Source organism: Aedes albopictus, chromosome 3 (assembly GCF_035046485.1).
Source record: "Aedes albopictus strain Foshan chromosome 3, AalbF5, whole genome shotgun sequence".
NCBI lineage: Eukaryota > Metazoa > Arthropoda > Insecta > Diptera > Culicidae > Aedes > Aedes albopictus.
The window spans coordinates 436,652,967-436,674,821 of record NC_085138.1 but is presented as its reverse complement, the minus strand read 5'-3'; the positions used below and the strand labels follow the sequence as shown (position 1 = coordinate 436,674,821).

Here is a 21,855-nt window from a genome sequence, read left to right as displayed (position 1 = left end):
ATTTTGGAAAATATCACTTTTTTCCGTTTCAACGCTGGTGCCAAAAATACTGAACCGATTTCAATGAAAATTTTTTTGTACGTAAAGTATGTATGTAGAAGTAGTTTGTCAAAATTTCATTCAATTTGATCATACCGTTAAAAAGTTATAACCATATATGTCACACTATGTCACAATAAGCAGATGTGGTTTTTGATATAGTGAAATTCAAACTGCTCTTACTTCGAAAGTACTCAACAAAAATGGCTGAAATTTTCACTATAAACAGTTTAACACAACAATTTTACACTGTCAAAGTTTTATAAAAATCGGGACAGTGTTACCAGTTTTACAGTCAAAATAGTGCACGCGAAACTAAAAATGGTCAAAAAGTACCTAAAATTTACCTTGAAGCGATTTGAGCTTTGTTTATTTTCTAGAAAAAGTACTGAACCGATTTCGATTAAATTTTTACCACTTATTTGATACTAGGGTCTGGGACCATTTGGGCAGGAGCACCTATTTTGGGCACTTGCTGCTACAACTCAGTAAATTTCAAACCGATTGACTTGAATTTTTGTACACGGCTACATACTGTGCCTAGCTGATCGTGTCTCAAAAATCAAGCCAATCGGTTGAAAATTGTCTGAGTTATAGCAGCAAGTGCCCAAAATAGGTGCTCCTGCCCAAATGGTCCCAGACCCTATGTTAAGAATATCGAGTGAAATTTTCAAACGTTTTGATGAGGTAACAAAAAAGTTATAGCCTAAGTAATTTTTTGAAATGGGTGTACAAGTTTTCTAAAATCTCATTTTATGATATCGATAATATATGCGCCAATACTCAACCGATTTTAATGAAAATTTTATGGTATTAGCTACACATAATATACTATTAATGGTCAAAAAATTATCTATTTTGACGAACGCAATCAAAAGCTATACAATATTTTCTGTGTGGCAATTTCATCGTGTTCGCCCTTTAATCGCCGTAGAATCACCGTGACAGAATTTTTAAAGAGCCACCAAAGATTTTTTTCAAATAAATTCCCGAAGAAAATCTCTAAGAATTTCCAAAGGAACTACCGAAGAAGTTCCCAAAGTAATAATCGAAGTGTCTCAAATTTCCAATGGAATTGCTGATGAAATTCCCAAATAAATTTATCAATGCAAGTAACATCGGACTTGCCGAAGATAGTCCGAAATCATCTGCTGCAGGAATTTCTTACATAATAACTGTAGAAATTGTCTAAAGAATTATCATTAAAGTTATAGAAGTGATTTATAAAAGAATTTCCGCATGAGTTCTCGGAGGAATTGGCGAAGGAATACTGAATAGCATAGATAAAGAAAGTCAAAAAAATCGAAAATCCCAAAAAAGTAGAATGACCTGCCGAAGACATTTAAAAAAAAAATAAAAAATGTGAGGAAGTTCCGAGAGTCGAATGAATTACCAAGGCTTCACTAAAAGAATTCCCAAAGGAATTGCCTGAAGAGAAATTGGAGAATTAAAAAAAAAGACATGGGCACGTTTAATGCTTCCAGTGAGCTATTTGCTCTTTGAAGGAAGCACGACACTAGACAACGGTCTAGCATGCAACGTTCAGTGGCACAGCCGAAAACTTTTCCTGACAGCTGCGGCGGGAATCGAACCCGCGCTCCTTAGCACGACGCGACTATAGGCTTGGTGACCTTAGACGCACCACCACGAAGCCACAAGCAAATATAAATAAAATTTCTGACATTAACAAAAGAATGCTTGAAACACTACTAAACAATTGGCAAAGGAACTCTCGGGAAAACATTTTGAATGAAAAAAGCCAAATAAAGTCCTAACGAAATTGCCAAAGAAGTCTCCAAAATAATCGCCAATTAAATGTTCAAAGGAGGCGTAAAAGGTGCTTAGTACCAAATTCCAAACATATTACCAAATAAATTCTTAAAGAATTTACCAAACCCAAAGAAACACTGAGAGGTTACCAAAAAAAGTCTCAATTGAAATAAATTGCTAAACAATTTCCAAACAAATTGACGCAAATATTCCCTGAGGAATTACCAAAAGAATGTTGCCGAGAACACAAATTTCTTGTGTTAAACCAGAGTCGATTTTTCTAAATGTACGGAGCTGAAATTTTGACTGATGACTACAATTGGTTTTACGTAAGTCAATATTTCAGCTTTATACACCATTCCCTTCACCAGATATAATTGGAATTTGGTGCGAGCATCCGAATCCCGAAGAGAAAAATTGAGGTTCGCTCGCACCAAATTTCAGGTTTCAACTGAATTGAAAATATGTTCGTGAAGCTTTAGAACGGAACTATAATACGAGTTACACGCAAATTTGTGGATATTTTATAATAGTTTCCGAGATTTGCGCTTCTAATAATTGCTCTGAAAATATATTTTTATGGACCTGATTGTTTTCTATTCACAAAACAAAGAGAATGTCGCGATAATTGTTAAGTTCAAACTGAAAATGCAAATTCCAAGTATCACACGCAATCAAGTTTTCAAACCTCACATGGCGGAGAAAGCGTTAAATCAGTACAATGGTTTGGATTTTCAAAAAAAAAAAACTGTTCTTTATAATACAGCGTTTTAGTTTACGGGCTATTTTTTCCGCGAGGCAGTATATCATTATACTAAGAAAATGAGGGTGAATCGGTATTCCCCTTTACAAAAAAAACCAAACCAACCTGGAAGCCACTGAAACTGGCACCCCCTAGGCACCCCCTAGGAAAAAATCCTAGATACGCCAATGCTTAATCATGGGTTACTTTGTTTTAATTCGTGCTGGTAACTGCGCGATTTTTAGTATCAACGTGACATACTTTTGATAATTAGTCAATGAAAACGAATTCCTACACAAAAACGATGTATGGACGAAATGTTCGTTACACAAAGGAGTAATAGCTCATTAAGTTAGTCACGTAAAATAATCTAAAATTACATAAGTTTTATATGTAAAATCGTAAAAATATTGTGTTTTTTCGTGATTTTTTAACGAAAATTGTTGAATATCTTCAAAATATGCAATTTAAACACTATAGTGTCTTCGGCAAAGTTGTAGAGTATTGTTCTAACTATATTCTAACGGTATCTCCGGCATCTTTTCGGAGCAATTTTGTGAATTTCTGACTAAATTTCTGTGAAAACGGCTAAAAACACAAAATCGATTTGATACACCTTTGAATCTTTATCAATTTGGCTCAATTTTGGACTGAAGACTTGTTCTTGTATGTGGATTGATAATTTGATGTGTCACGGAGAATCGGAGAATAAAAGTTTCAAAGTGAACAGGTCTAAAATATCAATTGGCAGTTTTCGAAGGTAGTCCGTGACATTTACCTCAAATATTCGAAAAAAGCGGATCAATGTTTATACTAAATTTATTATATATCGCTTATTTTAGAAGATAGAGCAAAAGGGCAAAAGTGTCTCGAATAATTGAAAGTGTCGGCAATAATTTTCTGCATGATGTTATCTACAACTTTGCCGAAGCCATAATTTAGTTTATGTAGAAAATAGATTTTTCATCTAACTTTAGAGTAAATTTATCGAAAAACAAAAATTTTGAAAATTTACTACTTCAAATGTGGAACAACTTTGCAGAAAATCCCATTATATTATTTCACATTTGCATACCCTAAATGCCCACGATCGTGTTTTTTGCGATATCAACCACTGTGAAGTGGGATTTGGTCCCAGGTCCTCGGCGTGATAATCATGTGCTTTAGTTATTACATCAGGTCCGCTCCACTAAGTCTACGTGATTTATAAACAACGCAAAACAAAGCAGCGTACATTTTGTTGATATTTTTTGCAGAAATAAACAAAGGTACTAGGTTCTTTCAACTAAAGCCTAAAATCGAAGTTGCACAAAACAGCAAAAAGAGTTGCAAAAGTGTGATGCATAAAAATCTGATATATTAAAAAAACATTATAAATGTCAATCTATCGAGGTTAAGAATTTCATTTATGGGTGAAAATACTTTTTACTAAGCCAAAGGCTGCACAGACCGAACACATTACATACGTATTGTATTAGACAACGGACAACACACAGAACACCCAGTGATGAATTTTTCGTTCGACGAATATATCTCACCGACTGGAGCGGGAATCGAACCCACACTCCGCAGCTTACGGTACGCCTAGAAGACTGGCGCCGCTAACCGCACGGCGCCGCTACGCCCTACACGCGTCAGTCCTTTATTTTTTTTAATTAATTTCCTGTTACATTTGAGAGCAAGTGTTTCCTCTTTTCTTCAAGATTAAAGGCGGGTAATTAAAAGCATAGCACAGACAAACAGACGTAACACCTAGAACAATTTTCGTGAAAATCCATCGCCCACTTTACACTACCATCACCTGGTGGAAATATGGCACGAAACACTGTGTTGTGCAATATCAACAATAGAAGTCGCTAGTGTGAAACGTCAAACACATAGAAAAGCGATGCGCGCGCTTCTGGTTGTGAAATCCACAACTATGAAGATTTAAAATGATCGTTAAAAGCGTGGTCGATGGAATTTTCGCAAGTGTTACGTCTGTTTGTCTGTGAGCATAGCCAGGACTTCAATCGTTTAACAGTATCAACAGAAAAGTGTTGTGCTGTACGTATCGATCTCAACTCCTAAAACTACACACACTTTATTTTGATCCACATACAAAAGGTGATAATATTGATTCATCTAGAGAAGCTCAATTTTTTGCACAACATACATTCGCGAAAATGAATCAGTAAACAAACATAATACAACCTAGATTTTTTTATTTTATGATTTTCTTTCATAGGATTATGATAATTGCACCGTTATCATCATGCTTATTTGCATTGTTAATGCTGAATTAAAGTTTCAAAATACTACCAATGCTGATTTGAGGCCAATTATAAATGATTATTGATATTGATCGGGTGATAAAAAAGAGACATATATTTTTATTTTTATTTTTATATTTGAACATTAACAATAATTTAAAGCAGTTTTTAGCTCAATAGTCAAAGTAGTATGCATAATTGATAATAAAAACTGGACCAATAATTAAATTAATATATACCAGGCTGCATTCATTGGACAATTTCATTTTGATTAAAAACAAAACATATTGCCATTTTTAGAAGACCAGATTAAATAATTATACATATAAGAAATCTTGATGAGCTTTTAGAAGATTTAAGCAAATATTATCAATGCTCTTGAAATTTTCAAGGGGATTTGTATGGAAACTTCTGGTGAATCTCCTAGATCAACTTATAATGGTACTGAAATTGACGGGATTTGTGATGGAATTTTCATAATTATAAATATGAAACTTTTGTCTTAAGGCTGAGTAGTCCATTATAAGTTATTACTATTATTATTATTATTATTATTATTATTATTATTATTATTATTATTATTATTATTATTATTATTATTATTTACTAACCACACTTCACACCAGAAGGGTGCATTCGTGTCGATTATGCCCAGAACTCAGCAGGGGGTGAAAACCAAAAAGAAGGGGGCGAAAATTTTGAAACTAAAAAGGTGCAGGGGGCGACAATCAGGCCAAACATGTCTAAAGGTCCAATCTGCAGAAGAGGGGCTTTTTTTTGTTTCCCTCTCTTTCGTTAATATCTCAGCTGTTTATTTGTATTATGATTGTCTCCTTGCATTGAACGATGGTCAAAACAATCGTTTTTTGATTTGTACTGCAGACATAGTTGAAAAGTGTACCATTACATTACAATAATTGAAAGAGAAAGTGAACAAAGAGAGCCTCTCAAATGGATAGGACCTATTGAAATGTTTGGCCTGAAATATTTGAACGGGGGGAATTTTTCAGTGACTGGAAAGCATGAAGAATTAAGTGTCTAGTCAATCATGTAGATCATAGTCTCCCAAACTGTGAGTCGCGGTCCCCAGGGCCACTCTTTACCAATTTAAATCAACGAGATTTCTAATAATGTTTCACCACCCGAAAAGTTTGGGAACCTATGATGTAAATGCGCATAAGTCTCTCCCTGATATTTCTTGTCTTTTTCCTGAATTTTCAATAAAAGTTTGTTTTATACTTAGAAATTGACTTTATTATACAGTAGTTTTGGTGATTCAGGAAACTTTCCTAAAAAAATCTTTGAAAGAAAATCTAGTAAGACTGCTACAGAAATTAAATCAACCAAAATACAAGTTTCTGATAACTCTCATGAATACTTTTCTATAGTGGTGGATGTTTTGGCAAGCATAAACAATATACAGAAATATACGTTACCGAAACGTAAGGATGCAGCGCTACAAAATTTAACTGTCAATAGTGATCAAATATGAGGCATTGGTCAAATAGTAGGGTAACCAATATAATTTGGACCCCCCGGGTCGTATTTTCATAATTTTCACAGATGTAATGAAGAGATGACGACAATTTTTAGAATCATTTGTTAAATTAGATTGTTCTGCACGAGCAGCAATCATTTGCTCACTGGAAATATCATTATTTGCCTTTAAATTATTTTTATTAATCTCGTCATCCGTGCGAGTGTCGCGGCATGTTTACGAAAAGAGAAAATGGTGCCGGGGAAACTTGCAGATGTAAACAAAAACTTTTATCATTCTAGCGCATTAAATTTGCAAAGTTCGTCTAATCAGCCTTTGTCAATCAAGTAATTAGGATGTGGTCGAGCGTATCCAAGTGGCAGATTCTTCGAAAATAGTTTCAAGTTGGTTTAAACACCGGGTGTCCAAAATATATACTTTAGGGGGTCCAAAATAAATTGGGGTGTCCAAAATAGTGAAAACTGATGCTTCAAAAATCAGTTATTTTCATCAAATTTTCGGCCAGAAATGACCTTGTGGGTATTTTTGACGGACAGTGGCGGCTTTTACGGTCATACCAACATCATCATTAAGTGTAACACCCTCTGAACCTGTTTGATTTTAGCTTAAATTCAAACTAATGTCCTCTAGGGGTCCAAAATTCGACCGTTACCCTATACCACTAGCGTAGAGTGAGAAACAAAGCGAAAGAGGAGACAAAGAAAAGATATCGGGAAAAGTGAAACCCGAAAATATTTTTTTTTCAGTTTTAACATTTTCAAGTAAAAGCATTTGATCAGTCATATGTTTGTTGAAAACCTACTGTTAAGGATCATTCAAGGTGCAAAATACGGCTGATAACCATTTAACCCTTCAGCGCGCGCGCTGTTGTAAAAAGTACAACATTACCAAAAAACCTCGCCTTTCGTATACAGCACGAGCGCGGTGCAGTTTCGGTTGCTTGATGGCGCGCGTCCTGGAAGGTTAAAGCATACATATGCACGTTGAGATAATTAACAATCATAAATGCCCACAGGAGATGGCGATTAAAATTAGAGGTTATGTCGTGAAAATTTTGAAGTTTGAAAGAACCAGTTCGCTATCAGCTTAATCATATTTTTTTCGAATTTCGAAGAACTTTGTACTTTGACAAAGTCGTTGCATTCATTGCCTTTCTCGATTACTCCAATGACGTGCCCGGCGTATTGATAAAGCTTCTATTGAGAATATTATTTGATAAAGTTAGATATTAAACCCAAAGTTAGTTACGTCACGCGTACATTGAAGTCTTTTGTCGTATGCCTAAAAACTTACGTATATGTACATCTCCGCTGGCGGTGGCAACAACATTTTACGCACATGGCTGTTCTCACAACTGAGTTTATTTTTGGACCCTACCCAGCTGAATACCTTACTATACCAAGAATGAACCTAGTTTATTTTTCCATGTGGAGCAAGATATGTACCAGATATTCTCAAACACGGGACGTAGGTCCTTAGTCTGCGCAGCCTCAGTAATAACGCATTTAGGAACAGTCAGAGCATTGCTGTCTTTTCCCGCTTTCGTTAGAAAGCTTAAGCGAGTAAAAATAATACGATCGTCACTCGTTATGGAGCGAAGAAGTCTATTCGACTTGCGATCGGTAGTGTTCTTTTACTAAATATGCCAGAGTCAAAGGGCATTCGACGATCAACGCGATGAGTGGTCGCTCAATACAGAACGGTCCATATGTATAACAGCGCCGCGTGTGGAATTAGCGACGCGGTAAATGGAAGATGCATTAGAAAAAAAAAAACAATTGAGCTCGTCAGTAGAGGATAAAAACTAGTAGCATATTTAGGTATAAAGATCAAACATAGATATTTTTTTGATTTATATTAGAGATAAAAGATCTTAAAATAATATTAAAAATAGGGTGTGAGCCGTTTGACTCCGTTCTTTTTGTCTTCATGCGTGCTCGCTCACTTCTAATAAAAAAATACAAATATAAGGAACAAAACAAACAGCCCTTCAATCCTTGGTTTTGAGTAGCATGGGAGCCACATGCTTCATAAGAGAAGCAACACCCTACTTCTGGGATCAAAAATTCTTGTTGGAACTCTTGGGCAAATGCCTGGACCCATGTAACCAATAAGCAGTTGAAACGCGCCTTTACAGCAGGTCATTAAATGAAAATCAGTCGAGGGTGTTTACGAGATCGTAGCTCCAAAAATTTTCGATGGATTTCCTAGATAAGTAATTGAGTGGGTTAGAAGCAAAGGGGTGTAAGTGACAAAAACTCACTTTCGAGTAAACGAGGTTTAAAGCTTGGTTTAAAGTTTTTCACCAATTTTTCATCCCATACAAAATGTATGGATTTTCAAAATCTACCCAATTTTCTCCGGTTTATTGTAATTTTTCTAATCATCGTAAAAATAAGCTTGAAATCTGAAGAATTTTTTGATATGCTCAGCTCAAAATCGACAAAATCGTCACTTACACCTTTTTGAATCTGGGCCCCTCAATTATAGTATTTCAAATGAAATTTAGTGCAAAGGTCTATTTTGAGTACAATAATTTTTGATATTTTTCTTGGGATGTTTTCTCAATTCAATGAGATGTTGGTAAGAGTCTTCAAGAAATTTGACAATGTCTTGTGTAAACATTATGCTATCAATTCTCATCCGTGCAGAAATTTTTAAATGAAACAATGTACTTTTTGTAACATTTCATTAGAAACTGCATGGGAATTTTGACTGTCGCCATTTTTTGAAAAAATCTTCAACAAGTCTGATTCCGAACGTTACTTAAAAAGTCTATACCGAAATTTATTTTCAAGAGTTTGCTTAGAGTATTCGGAATTCCGACAACTTATATTTTTAAAAACATTTTAAATAAGATTTAAGAATGATCAGGGATTTGCACGATACTCTTCCAGTGGTTTCTCAGCAATTCCTCCAGAAGGTCCAACACAAATTCGCCGAGGTGAATTTCTAAAAATTTTTTCACGGTTTGTTCCCAATCTACTTATTTGAACTAAAATCTGCACTCCTAAGATATTTTTCTCGCAAGTTTGGTTATTCAAAGCTAGTTGGATTATTTTGCCTTCGCTGCCGCAACCTCCTAGCCTCAAACACGTTTTTTATGATGATTAACCTGGGCTTGTTAGGGGAATATCTGTAAATAAAAAGAAAATCGCGTTAAGTACGGTTCCTTTGAATTCCACCAAGAAGTCAAGTACAAGACACTGAATACGATCTTACAGTTGAGGTCGAAATACGTATCTGTCAAAGGATGAAAATTCTTAGTGGAATTCAAAGGAACAGTACTTAACGCGATTTTCTTTTTATTTACGTTTCTTATGCTCGGTTTCATTGCTGGGGTCATATTAACCCCTCCGGCTCCAAAGGGTTAAGGCCCTGTTGTTAGTAAGATCCAAATCTCAACTTCATATTTTTTACTAGAACTTTGATCGTTCATTTGCTCACTTGCGGTCAGGGATGCCATAAAGCTATGTTCACTTAGAATCCGGAATCATGTCACATTTTCTAGTGGCGCTCTCAATGAACATAATCATCATTCTTTTGCAGCACTCTGATCATACACTAATCCTCTTTAAATGGTGAAAATTTCATCGATTTTCTTGCAACGAGTGAAAAGTTATTTCAGATTGAAGACAAGAGGAGGAAAAAAATCTTGCACAAACACGTTGAAAATTTAGCGTGGTCAGGTACGACAGTCGCGAAAAATGTTAATATCGTCAAAACCATTATGTGTTATGTGCACAGATGTTGTTAACCATGGCATAAGGAAGTGTCCTCGGAAGAAAAAAGCTTGGGTTCATCGATAAATCTACTTTGAATTTGAAGATTTGGCAAGAAGTTCAAACTCTGGGCATGGTTTTTTTTCGCAACAAGATGATGAGAACCAATTCATACAAGGATGACAGCCTCAAGAATCGCGTGCTGCTTTTCAAAAACGCACACAAGGGATATGTAGAGGTTTTACCTATTTTGATGAGCTGCCATGACAGCCGGAGACGTTCAGTGGTATCGTCACAGATGGGTAGTGTTTATCAACGAAAAAAACACTCAAATTTCGCGTTTTCTCAATTCACTGAATTGCCCTTCATTTCGCAATAAAAAAAAAGTTTGGCAATTTTTCTTCGGAATCCTAGTCAGACTAGTCAAGGCACTCAGGACACTGCATAGATGACCTAATTGTTGAACAAACGTGCGGAAGGGGTTGTTGCTAAAATTTACCACCGTTGTGCAGATTTTTAGAGTGGCATCGTCACATCGTAATACTGAAAAAGTGAGAAAATGTGTGAAAAATAAAAATAAATAATTTCAATGATATTTTTCCATGAAAGTACAATAAATAACCTTTGTTTTGAGGGCTTCACCTTTTATGTTTGTTATTCCATTCCTAAGATATACGTGATTTTGTCATTCCGGATTCTAAATGAACATAGCTTTATATACAGATTAATCCGTATTTTATTGATTTTTGAGCATCGGTACAGATTGCTTTTATATGCTTTTGTACAGATTTTTTACCCGAATTTTGTATGTGATACAGATTTTTTACCGAGTGATACAGAAAAGCATTTGGCATCCCTGCTTGCGGTGCACAATTGATTAATAAAGTTTCAGCTACGTCAGTACAGTGGAAATTGATATTTGCATCTTCAAAATCGCGAGGCAGATTATAAAAAAGAGAGGGAATATATTAAAAATCAATGTTGTCCCGTGCGGCCTTAAAGCTCGTTTATATATTCTTGTAGAGATATGTTACGATTTTCATCAGATTTTTTTCCGGGACTTCAGAATCGCCATTTGATTCTTTTGAAATGTTGAAGTATTGTTTACAATTTTCGTTTGTTTAAGTTTTACTTACTTCTGAATTCAATTAGTAGGTATACGAAGAATTTTTATAGCGACTCCAGATATCTTCTCAATGCACTTACTCACTGGTACTCACTGGTGTGATGGTTAGAACACATGACTATCACGCCGAGAACCTGGGATCGAATCCCACTCCCGGCAAACTCACAAAATGTGGGTTCTTCCTTCGGAAGGGAAGTAAAGTGTGGGTCCCGAGATGAACTAGCATAGGGCTAAAAATCTCGTTAATACAGACAAAAAAATGTTTTCCAATAGAAATAAGTAAATATTCACTGAAGGATTTCTTAAACACAACTTTTTTTAAAGGTCCACCGGCAACCAAAAAATATCTCGATGCGCTTCAGCTCAATTTCAAAATAAATCATTAAGCAACTGTTGGAAATTTTTTCCCCAGCTTCGGTCGCCCACTTCCCTCGAAGTTCTATCAAAAAGTCCATGAGTCCTGAGCTTGGTTCTGAAAAAAAAAACTTATTTAAGAAATGCCAGAATTTCTTTAACCTTTTGGAGCCGATTTTTTTCGCCGTCATCAGGAATGGGAACACTCACTAATAAGTCAAAGAAACTTTGAACATGATTTAAAAGAAACTTTTTCAAAAAAAAATTGTATGTAAACTTAACCCAAAGTTGCCAAATTTTCTAAAAAACGAATATAAACTTACGGCAGTGTCTCTGGAAATTGGGTCGACTAAATTATGATGAGAGCGGTAATATAATCCATTTTCTATTAGCTTTCAACTGCTTTTTACAGAACTTAGCTAAAAAATCTAGAAAAAAAAGTTATTAAGTAAATTAATCCTTGATGTCATCGACCAAAAGTTTGGGGTCACCCTTCAAAATGATGTATCGGCCAAAAGTTTGGGGTCACTATCGTAAAACATGGAAAAGTGATTTGTTGATATCTTTGTCATCTTTCATCCAATTTCAACTCTTCTTGGCTTATTTGAAACATAAGGGGTGACACACAAATTATGACACGCAAAAATCGACCTTTTTCAACCCCCCCCCCTCTCCCCTATGTCACACTTTTTGTATGGGTCCTCAATATTTTTTGTAAGGGTCGTCACGATGTGCTACCCCCCCCCCTCAGGGCGTGATGTAATTTGTGTACGATCCCTAATGAATGATACTTACTGCATAGACATTGAACCACACGTATTTCTTGAAATTTACATACTTAAACTTAACGTAAAGTTGCCTCATTTTTTTAAATGTGGTGAAATATGTTAACTTTCATAACATTGTCATATACAAAAATCGTTAAATACGTTAAGTTAAAGACATCAAACGTGAATTTAATTGATTATCTTTGATATGAGCCAAAAAGAATTAAAATTGAACTATAGATGACGAAGATATCATCAAATCACTTTTCCATGTTTTACGAAAGTGACCCCAAACTTTTGGCTGATCATCATATTGAGGGGTGACCCCAAAATTTTGGTCGATGACATGAAGAGTTAATTTTTAACTATTTTTTTCTAAATTTTTTAGCTAAGTTCTGTAAAAAGTAGTTGAAAGCTAATAGAAAATGGGTTATATTACCACTCTCATCTTAAAATTTGGTCGACCCAATTTCCAGTGACACTGCCGTAAGTTAATATTCATTTTTTAGAAAATTTGGCAACTTTAAGTTAAGTTTACATACAAAATTTTTGAAAAAGTTTTTTTTTAAATCATGTTCAAAGTTTCTGTAACTTATTATCTTTTGAATGAAACCTAGGGTTTTGAAATCGGAGGCAAATTGGCGGAGATATGGGCCTGAAAAAATTACATGTTTCTGAGGGGGCGACCCTAAACTTTTGATCGGGAGTGTATGAACGACTTTTGCCTTGTGGTTTTATCTAAAAGTTTGCTGAATACAGTAATACTTATGACACACATGTGATACAAGAATCACTGTACCATTGCGCTTGAAATGAGTGCCATACTGCAAATTCTCTCAGTTCAAGTCAGTCTTGTTAGAATTTTCTTGACAATCCCAAGTAACAATCACCATGCCTTGAAGGTTTATTCATGTTTTATCCTGGTTTTATACGAGCATGTCAAAAAGCTAGTTGTTCTAAATTAGTTTTATGTGGTAGTTTTTTACTTTGAACCTTTGGCGTTCCATAAAACTATCATATAACTTCTGCTATAAACATCTTCAATTAAAGACTTGCAAGTAGACATGAATTGGTTTTATCACTTATTATATACCATTTCAATAAAACTTGCATTTGCGGTTGTTGTCGGAGAGATTTTTTTTGTAAACAAATACACAAAACTGTGAGGCAATGCATAAAACCCACAAAAGATTTCGTGGCCGTAACATAAACCAAAAAAATGCTGTGATAAAACCGCTAGTTCTATCATGAGCTCAGTTATGACTACCTCAGGAGGATTAGCCCTATTGGAGGAATCATCAGGAACACAGAGTTTTATCAGAAAAATATGTCGCCTAGCCGGGATAATTCATGTAAATACAGAAAAAGTATTACTCAATTTAATGATTTCACGTACGATTAAGATTAAATTAAATCATACAACACGTTTCCGTCATTTTATTTTGTCAGAAAAATTACATAATGTCTTTTAAACTCCGCTGTGTTGAAAAAACTTTTTTTGCACCCAACTCCACCGAGTGAATTAAATGCATTTAACTTCCAAATTATGCATAGTTTGTGTGGCGCACTTAGTTTTTGTCATTATCACAGTCACATTCACCACAAATTTTCCGTGGCATGTCTCCTGACACGTATTAAATAGGAAAATAAATCTGAATTCCATATCTGCATCTTTCCAATTGATGGCTGGATAAACAACCAAGCATAATTTATTCTGACGATCGAACATTGCGAGTGAAAAATAATGAAAACAATTATTTGACAAGTCAGAAGATGGTTTTATTTAGAAGATTGATAAAACTATGATACAACCCGAAATCCTAAGCCGGTTTGCATACGAAGTCCTGTAGACCCTAATAAGACTGGGCCAACTAGCCAGAACGTGGGCTTATTGAGGCATACAAGAACTGGAGAGCATTTTCAAGTCGGCATCAATGGTTTTATGTTTAGGATTTTTGAAGCGCTAAAAAACTTTGATAAAATTAAAATTGTTACTTGGGAATGCGTACTGTTGTACAGGAATCACACTCGTATCACATGTCTGTCCGTGGTATAAGGGTCGCAAACACATATCAAAGCCATGGCAGAGCTGTGAAAGCGACTCTCCACGAGGTGAGTGTAATTTACATTCACCTCGTGTAGAGTTGTCTTCGCAGCTCCCTCACGTCTTTGGTATGAGTGTGCGACCCTTAAGTGCCGCACACAATGCATACGTTTGCGTGTGCGTGACAGTAGTTTGACACATTTCCCATGGGAAAACTGTCAAAAAAACGCAAACCTCGACGGAACGGACGCTATGTGTTCCAGGCTTTACTCTATTCGTTAAACTTTTAGACAAAATCACATGGCAAAAGTCATCTATACATCGTTTCTTTTTAGCACGCTTCTGAGCCGAGAAAACAGCAAGTGAGTGTAACTCTTTGCAAGTGAGTGTTCCCATCCTTGCCAAACATTCCCTAATTGACTCCAGAATTCGCTGATAATTACAGGTATTTTTCCAAGGTAAATGAAACTCCTTGATAATTCCAGGTGTTCATGGTTTATCAGGTAGCTGACACCCTGTAGCCATATATGCGCCTTATGTGGTGCAGGTTTTGGCCCAATATATGGCTGATTAAATGCTTATCCTTCAGACTTTCAAAAATAGAAACGAAAACATGTTTAAAATTCTACACTTCTTCTGCCGCTGCCTTTTCTATCTCTCTCTCCCTTTTCGCTTTTCTTTCAATCTGCGCTTCAAAAAGAGGTTAATTATGCAGTTTCGGATACACTGGACCGTATTTTTTTTTTGCTTGAAGGCCCAAAAGATCGTGCATTTGAAATGCTACGCAACTGCTGTTACATTTTCAGTAGCAGCTCAATTTCTAATTTAGGACAGTTAAGCAGTTGGACTGCTATGATAGAGCAGTAGGCAGGTGGAATGTAGATATGCGGTAGTATTGCTGAAATACGGTTTGAAATGCTTATTGGTTCCCTGATCGAGGAATCCCTAGAGAAATCCCTGGAAAAATGATTAGAGGTATGCAGGCTTGTCCGCACTGAGCGCATGAAAATTCTGCTCTTTGGATTTGCACCATCAAACACATCATAAATTAGAAAAAAATTTCATCTTATCAGATAGAAGGATGTTGAAATATCGTAAATGTCGTTTCGAACGTCAAAAAATCGCACCGCAGAAAAATCCTCAGAAGAATGCCTGGAAGAGTTCTCAATCAGGGATCAGGAGAATTCTCGAAAAATTCCTAGGATGAATCCTAGCAGGAGTTTCTAGAAGAACTTCTGGAGGAATTGTTGAATTAACGACAGTAGGAATAGTTTGAGGAATCCCAGGTAGAGTTCCTGTAGAAATATTTATACATTGGAATCTCTGTAGAAAACTCTAAGAAAAGACGGTATCTAATACGACGTTCGTTGAGAAGGTTAGATAAATATGTCAGCTTACAAAAGATGTTTTCCCTTTTCAAATTACATTCTTGGACATATAGTATCATTACCGACGCACCAACGTGACAGATATGAAAGTTATAAAATGGTATTAATTGTTTTTTTTTCTTTTTCAAAAAAGGCTTACATCTAGACTGACATATTCGGCGGTAGACGAAATCGGAGGTTAACAAAATCTGGCCATCACTGTATAACAAGATATTATTTTCCGTTCTAATGTCTTTTCGTCAATGAGTGCCTTTCGACCAAATGTCTATTTGGGCACGTTCGGTGTAGTACTAGATTTGTAGTAATGAGCTGAATTTTTGTATGGTGAGAAGGTCGATTCTCCGTTTCTGCAATGAAATGGTGCAAAAAGCGTAGGTATTATGATTCCTTGCCTAATATGATGCAGTTTGAGCAAAACTTTGGATAACTATGTTGTTTATGTTGTGAGAAATGGAAAAAAAACAACAACACTGTTGCCCAAAGTTTTGCTCAAACAGCATCAAATTAGACAAGGAATCATAATACCCACGCTTTTTGCACCATTTCATTGCAGAAACGGAGAATTGACCTTCTCACCATACTAAAACTCAGCTCATTACTACAAATCTATTACTTCACCGATCTGTTCTATTGTTCATTCGACTTCATGTCATGTTTCCTCTTACATAAAATGGTTTTTGACCAAATTTTCATTAGACCAAATGTCCGTTCGAACAAACACCATTCGACCAAATGGAATAAATTTTAAATTTTCGTCCAATATTTTACCCTATAGCCTAAGTTCTATACAGATTCACAAAATATAAGTTATTCTTAAAGAAACACCATTCCTTCATTTTGACGTTTTTTCCATTCGGCATTTGGATACATACCTATTCGACGTTTTGTCACCCAATCTCGAACAAAATGTACTTTCGCCCAAACGTCATTAGACCATTATAAATTATAAATTACAATTTTTGTCTAAAATTTTACCCGATAGCATTAGTTTGATACAGATTCACGAAATATTCATTTTTTTAAACAAATATTCCCACTGGAATCCCCCGCGTTTACACATGAAACCGTTCGTTCGATCGGTCCCAAGAAGGAAAATTTGAAAAACACAAACGACGAACACGCGCACGCGCGCCTCATTGCAGTCTCGATCCAACAATCAAGGCATTCAGTTCTCGCGCCCCGAGCTGATGGTTCGGCTTGCGGTCTATTTTTAAATACACTTTTAACATATGCATGTGTGTTCCTTCTATCGCCTGGTCCTCGTTAAAGCGATTGTATTTGATTGTGGTGCGATACGGCATATTGTTCAAGTTCAACTACCACTGCCGTCCGTCGTCACTTCGTATTGCAGTGTAGTGAGTAAGATCGTCCTATGTGGTGGCGTCCCATCATCAACCAACATCATCATCGGGTGGTACAAGCTGCAGCGGCTGCAGCAGTGATCGATTTGTAGTGGAAGCTGCATCCTGTGTGCACAAACGAAATTAAAAAAAAAAGTGTCTCTTCTCGGGAGCGCGAACATTCAACGAGTGTCACAGCGACGAGATTGTGTGATCGCGGCGTTCCCGGAATATGGCAATTTAAACAAATCAACATAATTTATACCGCGTCCGAGTGAGTTTTGTTTGGCGAAGATCGCAGTAGGGTCAGTTCGTCGTGAATTTGTTCCGTACCAACGGCAATCGGTTATCGCTAGTGTGGTTTGCGGCTAGTTACCGCGTTACACGAAGAACAATGAAGCTTCGTATTTGATTGTGACCAACTGGTAAATAATTTAATACATATAACGTTTGCAAGTATGTGTCGTCTCAATTGGATCGTCTCGTAAAGCGCCTATCGACCGCGGCTGTGCTTCTACCAGTAGTGTAATGTTTACTTTTTTCGAATTTCGTAATTGCGCTCTTATCGGCGCCCGGGGTCGGCCTTAAGGTTCACAACACGTTTATAATCAAGTAAGTATGTGTCGTACGTTGTTTTCGCTCACTTTCTGCATGATTTCATTTGTTTCGCGTGTAAAATCGCTTGATAAAAGGACGGCTCGACAAATTGTGCGCTGTGGTTCTAGGTTTGGCTGCACTGTGCCTGGCTGGTCGGTCGGTTGGTTGGTTGGCGAGGCAAATGAAATGTGATGACATGGTGGCATTTTTTCCCTTATACCCACATAATAATGCTCTCCATTATTCTTCGCCAAGCATGAATTTGATACAGCACTACAGGCGGTAATGATCGCACTTGGGTGACAATTAAAATCGGTAGGGTTCGCTTCATTAGTGCATTCAAATTTCTGGGCGTATGGAGTTGGTTGGAAGTTTAAATGTTTACTATATAAGGTACGGGAACCGGTTTTAGTAATTTTAAGTAAAATCGTGTTTTGGAAAATCATCCACAAACCTTTATAGAATACAAATACTTTCTTGGAGACTTGGTGTACTACAATTCCTTAGGTCCTGGTTGTAGGATTTCTCCATTTTCTCCATCAACTACACTTTTTCACCTTCAACAGTATAGCCAAAAACTTAAACTCAAAAAACAGAAAACTAACTTTCATCGACACTATCAACGACTGCACTCTTCTACGTTAGTCTGCAAACTCTATACTATACTATACTATACTATAATTCTTGGTAGTTCTGGGCCAATCGCTTCCGGTTCCTCAGGTAGTCTTCTTCAACAGCAAACAGTCATCTTGTACGCAACCTTCCACTGAGACGGCCTTTCCCTGGTTATCTACTGAATATAAATGTCGCTCTTTCGGCATCCTTGTGACGTGATCAGCCTCACTCAGACTACCGTGTTTTACTAGCTTGATAAGGCGCTGTCCATAAACTACGTAGACTCATTTTTGGCCTTCTCAGAACCCCCCTTCCCCCTCGTAGACATTCACTCATACAAAATTTTCGAAATTTGTGTGGAGCGTAGACTTTGGCCAGACCCCCCGTCCCCTCTAAGAGTCTGCGTAGTTTATGGACAGGCCCTAATATCATTTTCTTAATACACTTGGTATAGCTCGTGATTCAAGCAACGCATCGAGATGCCGTTTTATTCTTTACCACCGAGTATTGTTCGCAGCACTTGCAATGCAAAGACACCAAATCCCTCCAGCTAACTTCCTTTAAAGTTAGTATATAGCCGAATAGAGCATCCGGAAGGATTAGTGTCTAGTACAACCCGGAGTTCAACTGCATACTGAAGCCCTTGAGATCCCTATTTGCAGCTGCGAGATCCCTTTTCACCTTGTAGGCAACATCATTATCGCAGGTCTCTATTGGACCCACGTTTTCTACCAGCGGTCATGTAATTCTTGCTGTTGTCGTTGAAATTCAATTGTGAGGCAACCATGCACGAGTTCTATATCACAGGTATCTAGATGAATACCTGCAATTGTTTAGTGTTCTCCACTGATGCAAACTAGGTTTCACTAGCGTCCAGGAGGTATTTGTGGCTTCCCCGTTTTCATCGACTGGGGAGTCCGCTTGCGATCCTTTGTCCCGTCTTCATAGACGTATTACTTCCTTCTCGAGAGCCAAACAGCGGTGATGGGCTACGGCTTTGGCTGCTCGTGTTTTCGCTCGCTTTATCGCTGCTTTGGCGGCCCTTCGCTCCTCTACCTACCTCCAGGTGTTTTCTCTAATTGTGTAGCTTACCCAAATTCACGGCTATTGGCGATGAAAGTGTTTTTGACGCTCCATTGATTGTTTTTATAATACCACCTTCCAAAACAGTCATAGTCGACTCTTCAACCCCTTGACGATAGATCTTTTTATCGAAGAGTCTTCCAGTCAGCGGGTGTTAAATCTTCGTGTTAAATTATTCGAAACTATATTGTCACGCAATACTATCGAATATGCAAACGGGCCATTAATAACCATACCAATCCAGTTTCCTGGAGCACATCCTTTCCTCCATGATCCAGTGGGCTGTAGTCGATTCCACTTCGATCAATTCACCGTAGTCCTCCAGTGTAAGCAAAGCCGACGATGGCCACGTCCACCGGCAACTTCAACTTCAACATCTCGTCGTACATGACATTCCATAACACCGGACCCAGGATGGAACCTTGCGGTACTCCTGAGGACTCCTGTGAAAGCACTTACGACCCGCCTCTGTTTCTGAACCTATACTCGATTCTGGAAGTAACTTTCGAGAATCTTGTACAAGTATCCGGGTATCCCCAGATGCAAGAGCACATCGGCTGCACAACTGGTACTATTGAACGCGTTACTTACATCATAGAGTCACTACTGCACAGTAGCGAATCCTCCTCCTCTTACGCTGGAGCGCTAGCTCGGCGGTCTTTTTAACCGACTAGGTGCCTTCTATGGTTCTTTCCGGAAGCCAAACTGGTTACTCGAGAGATCATTTACACCCTCAGATATTCTCGAGCACCTTCCCCGCTGTATCACTGTGTCAGGCATACCGACAGGTCCCCGGGTGCCTTTTCCCGCCTTTGGCAATTGTACCGGCTCTGCCTCTTTCAAACCTCTGCAAAGAGCATCCCGGGAGATACTGCAATAGTTACTTTTAACCCTCGAGCGATCGCGCTGTTGTATTTGTACAACACGTTCAAAAAATCTCGCTTTTTTTTACTCAGCATTAGCGTGGTGCTGACGCAGGTAGTCAACCAGGCGAATTACGGAAGGTTAAGGCCAACTGCGAAACTCCGTCTCCGCAAGTTCATCATTGGTTATCTTTTCCCGGGGGTCTACGAAAGAAGACCAAGGAATAGGATCATGACGCGGAAAGAGCCCCTCGATGATCCTCTCCAACATCTCTATAGATGCCATTACACCTCTTGTCTTGGTTATCACGATCCTGTAGGCATCACTCCACGGATTCACATCACTCAAGCAAAGATCCTCAAAGCAGGCCTTTTTGCTTGCTCTTATCTCGGTCTCAGTGGAACGGTTGAAACGGCATTGAAGTCACCAGATATTACCACAGGTCTTCGCCCTGTCAGTATGGTCGTCATACAGTCCAGCATTTGCGTGAACTGCTCGATCAACCACCAAGTATGCGCATAGATCTTCTGTAGGTGCTATAATAATACCCCGTTTACCTTGACGATCACAAAGTCCATCTCCTGGACGGGGCGACTGCCTGACACAGCGGTTGCTGGGCTGCGTCACAGTAGTGAATACTAGTGAATACTAGTAGTGAATACTAGTGATTCACTTTCAACTGCATAACCTGCACTATGACTTTTCAGCGGTGGCCCTTCTGAAGGCCGGGCACCTTGGACCTCCTGTTGGATACTTGCTGTACGTGGGTCTCCCAGCTGAGGTAGATTTGTTAGTAATATCACTTTGTGTACTGGTTGATGGCAAGAGAGCGATCCCCCAATCAACATGCTTTCGTTGCCACAAAACTTTCGAGAGCTTTCGTGATTGTGCGAGAGACAAATCGCAGTACTAGCTCTACGGCGCAGGGAGTAATGCACGGTGCTTGGGATGACTGTGTTTGTCAACAAACAGAAAAAATCACTTAAAAAATTAATTAGAGAGTTTGTGTTTTCGGCAAAGTTGTTAAGCTTGTCAAGGATTGACAAGTGATAGGTCGTTTGATTCGAAATTTTCCCAACCATGCGTAGTGTCAAGCAAGGTGCAAAGCACGGAGACAAGCACAGAGAGAGTACATATGACAGAGCGTGAGAGACAGGAGACCTCCAGCGCACCGCAAAGCAGGGATTCGCGGCATGCACAGTGCGGTACGAAAAAAGCCTGTGCTTTACACAATCTCAAGTGCTGTCTCCCATTTTTGCCGAGAGACAGAGACGTATGAGTGAGAGCTTTCGTAATTGTGCGAGAGACTAATCGCAGCACCAGCTCTACGGCGTAGGGAGTAATGTACCGTGATTGTAACTGTGCTTGTCAACAAACAGAAAAAATCACAAAATAAATTAATTAGAGAGTTTGTGTTTTCGGCAAAGTTGTAAGGCTTGTCAAGGACTTACAAGTGATGGGTCGTTTGATTCAAAATTTCCTAATCATGTGTAGTGTCAAGCAAAGTGCAAAGCACAGAGACAAGCACCGAGAGAGTGCATACGACAGAGCGCAACCAAAGTAAGCCCGGCAAAGTAAGCGTGTAACACACAATCGCACCCTATCCCTGCTCTTAATTCGCTTATTTATCCGTGACCATGTCGTCCAATTAGGT

At 37.9% G+C, this 21,855-nt stretch overlaps 1 protein-coding gene across 4 annotated transcripts in view; it reads left to right on the top strand.

Moving 5' to 3' along the window:
* LOC109426028 (zinc finger protein 436) overlaps positions 1-21,855 on the top strand; it is a 60,123-nt gene that overhangs the window by 6,131 nt on the left and 32,137 nt on the right. The window contains exon 1 of one of the 4 annotated variants that reach the window (XM_029875966.2): positions 16,852-17,654. The exons of 2 other annotated variants lie outside the window; for them this stretch is intronic. The gene's annotated coding sequence lies outside the window, so the exon portion shown is untranslated. Of the gene's footprint in view, positions 1-16,851; positions 17,663-21,855 lie in introns of those variants that run through there. One more of the 4 variants, XM_062856557.1, reaches the window with a different exon arrangement.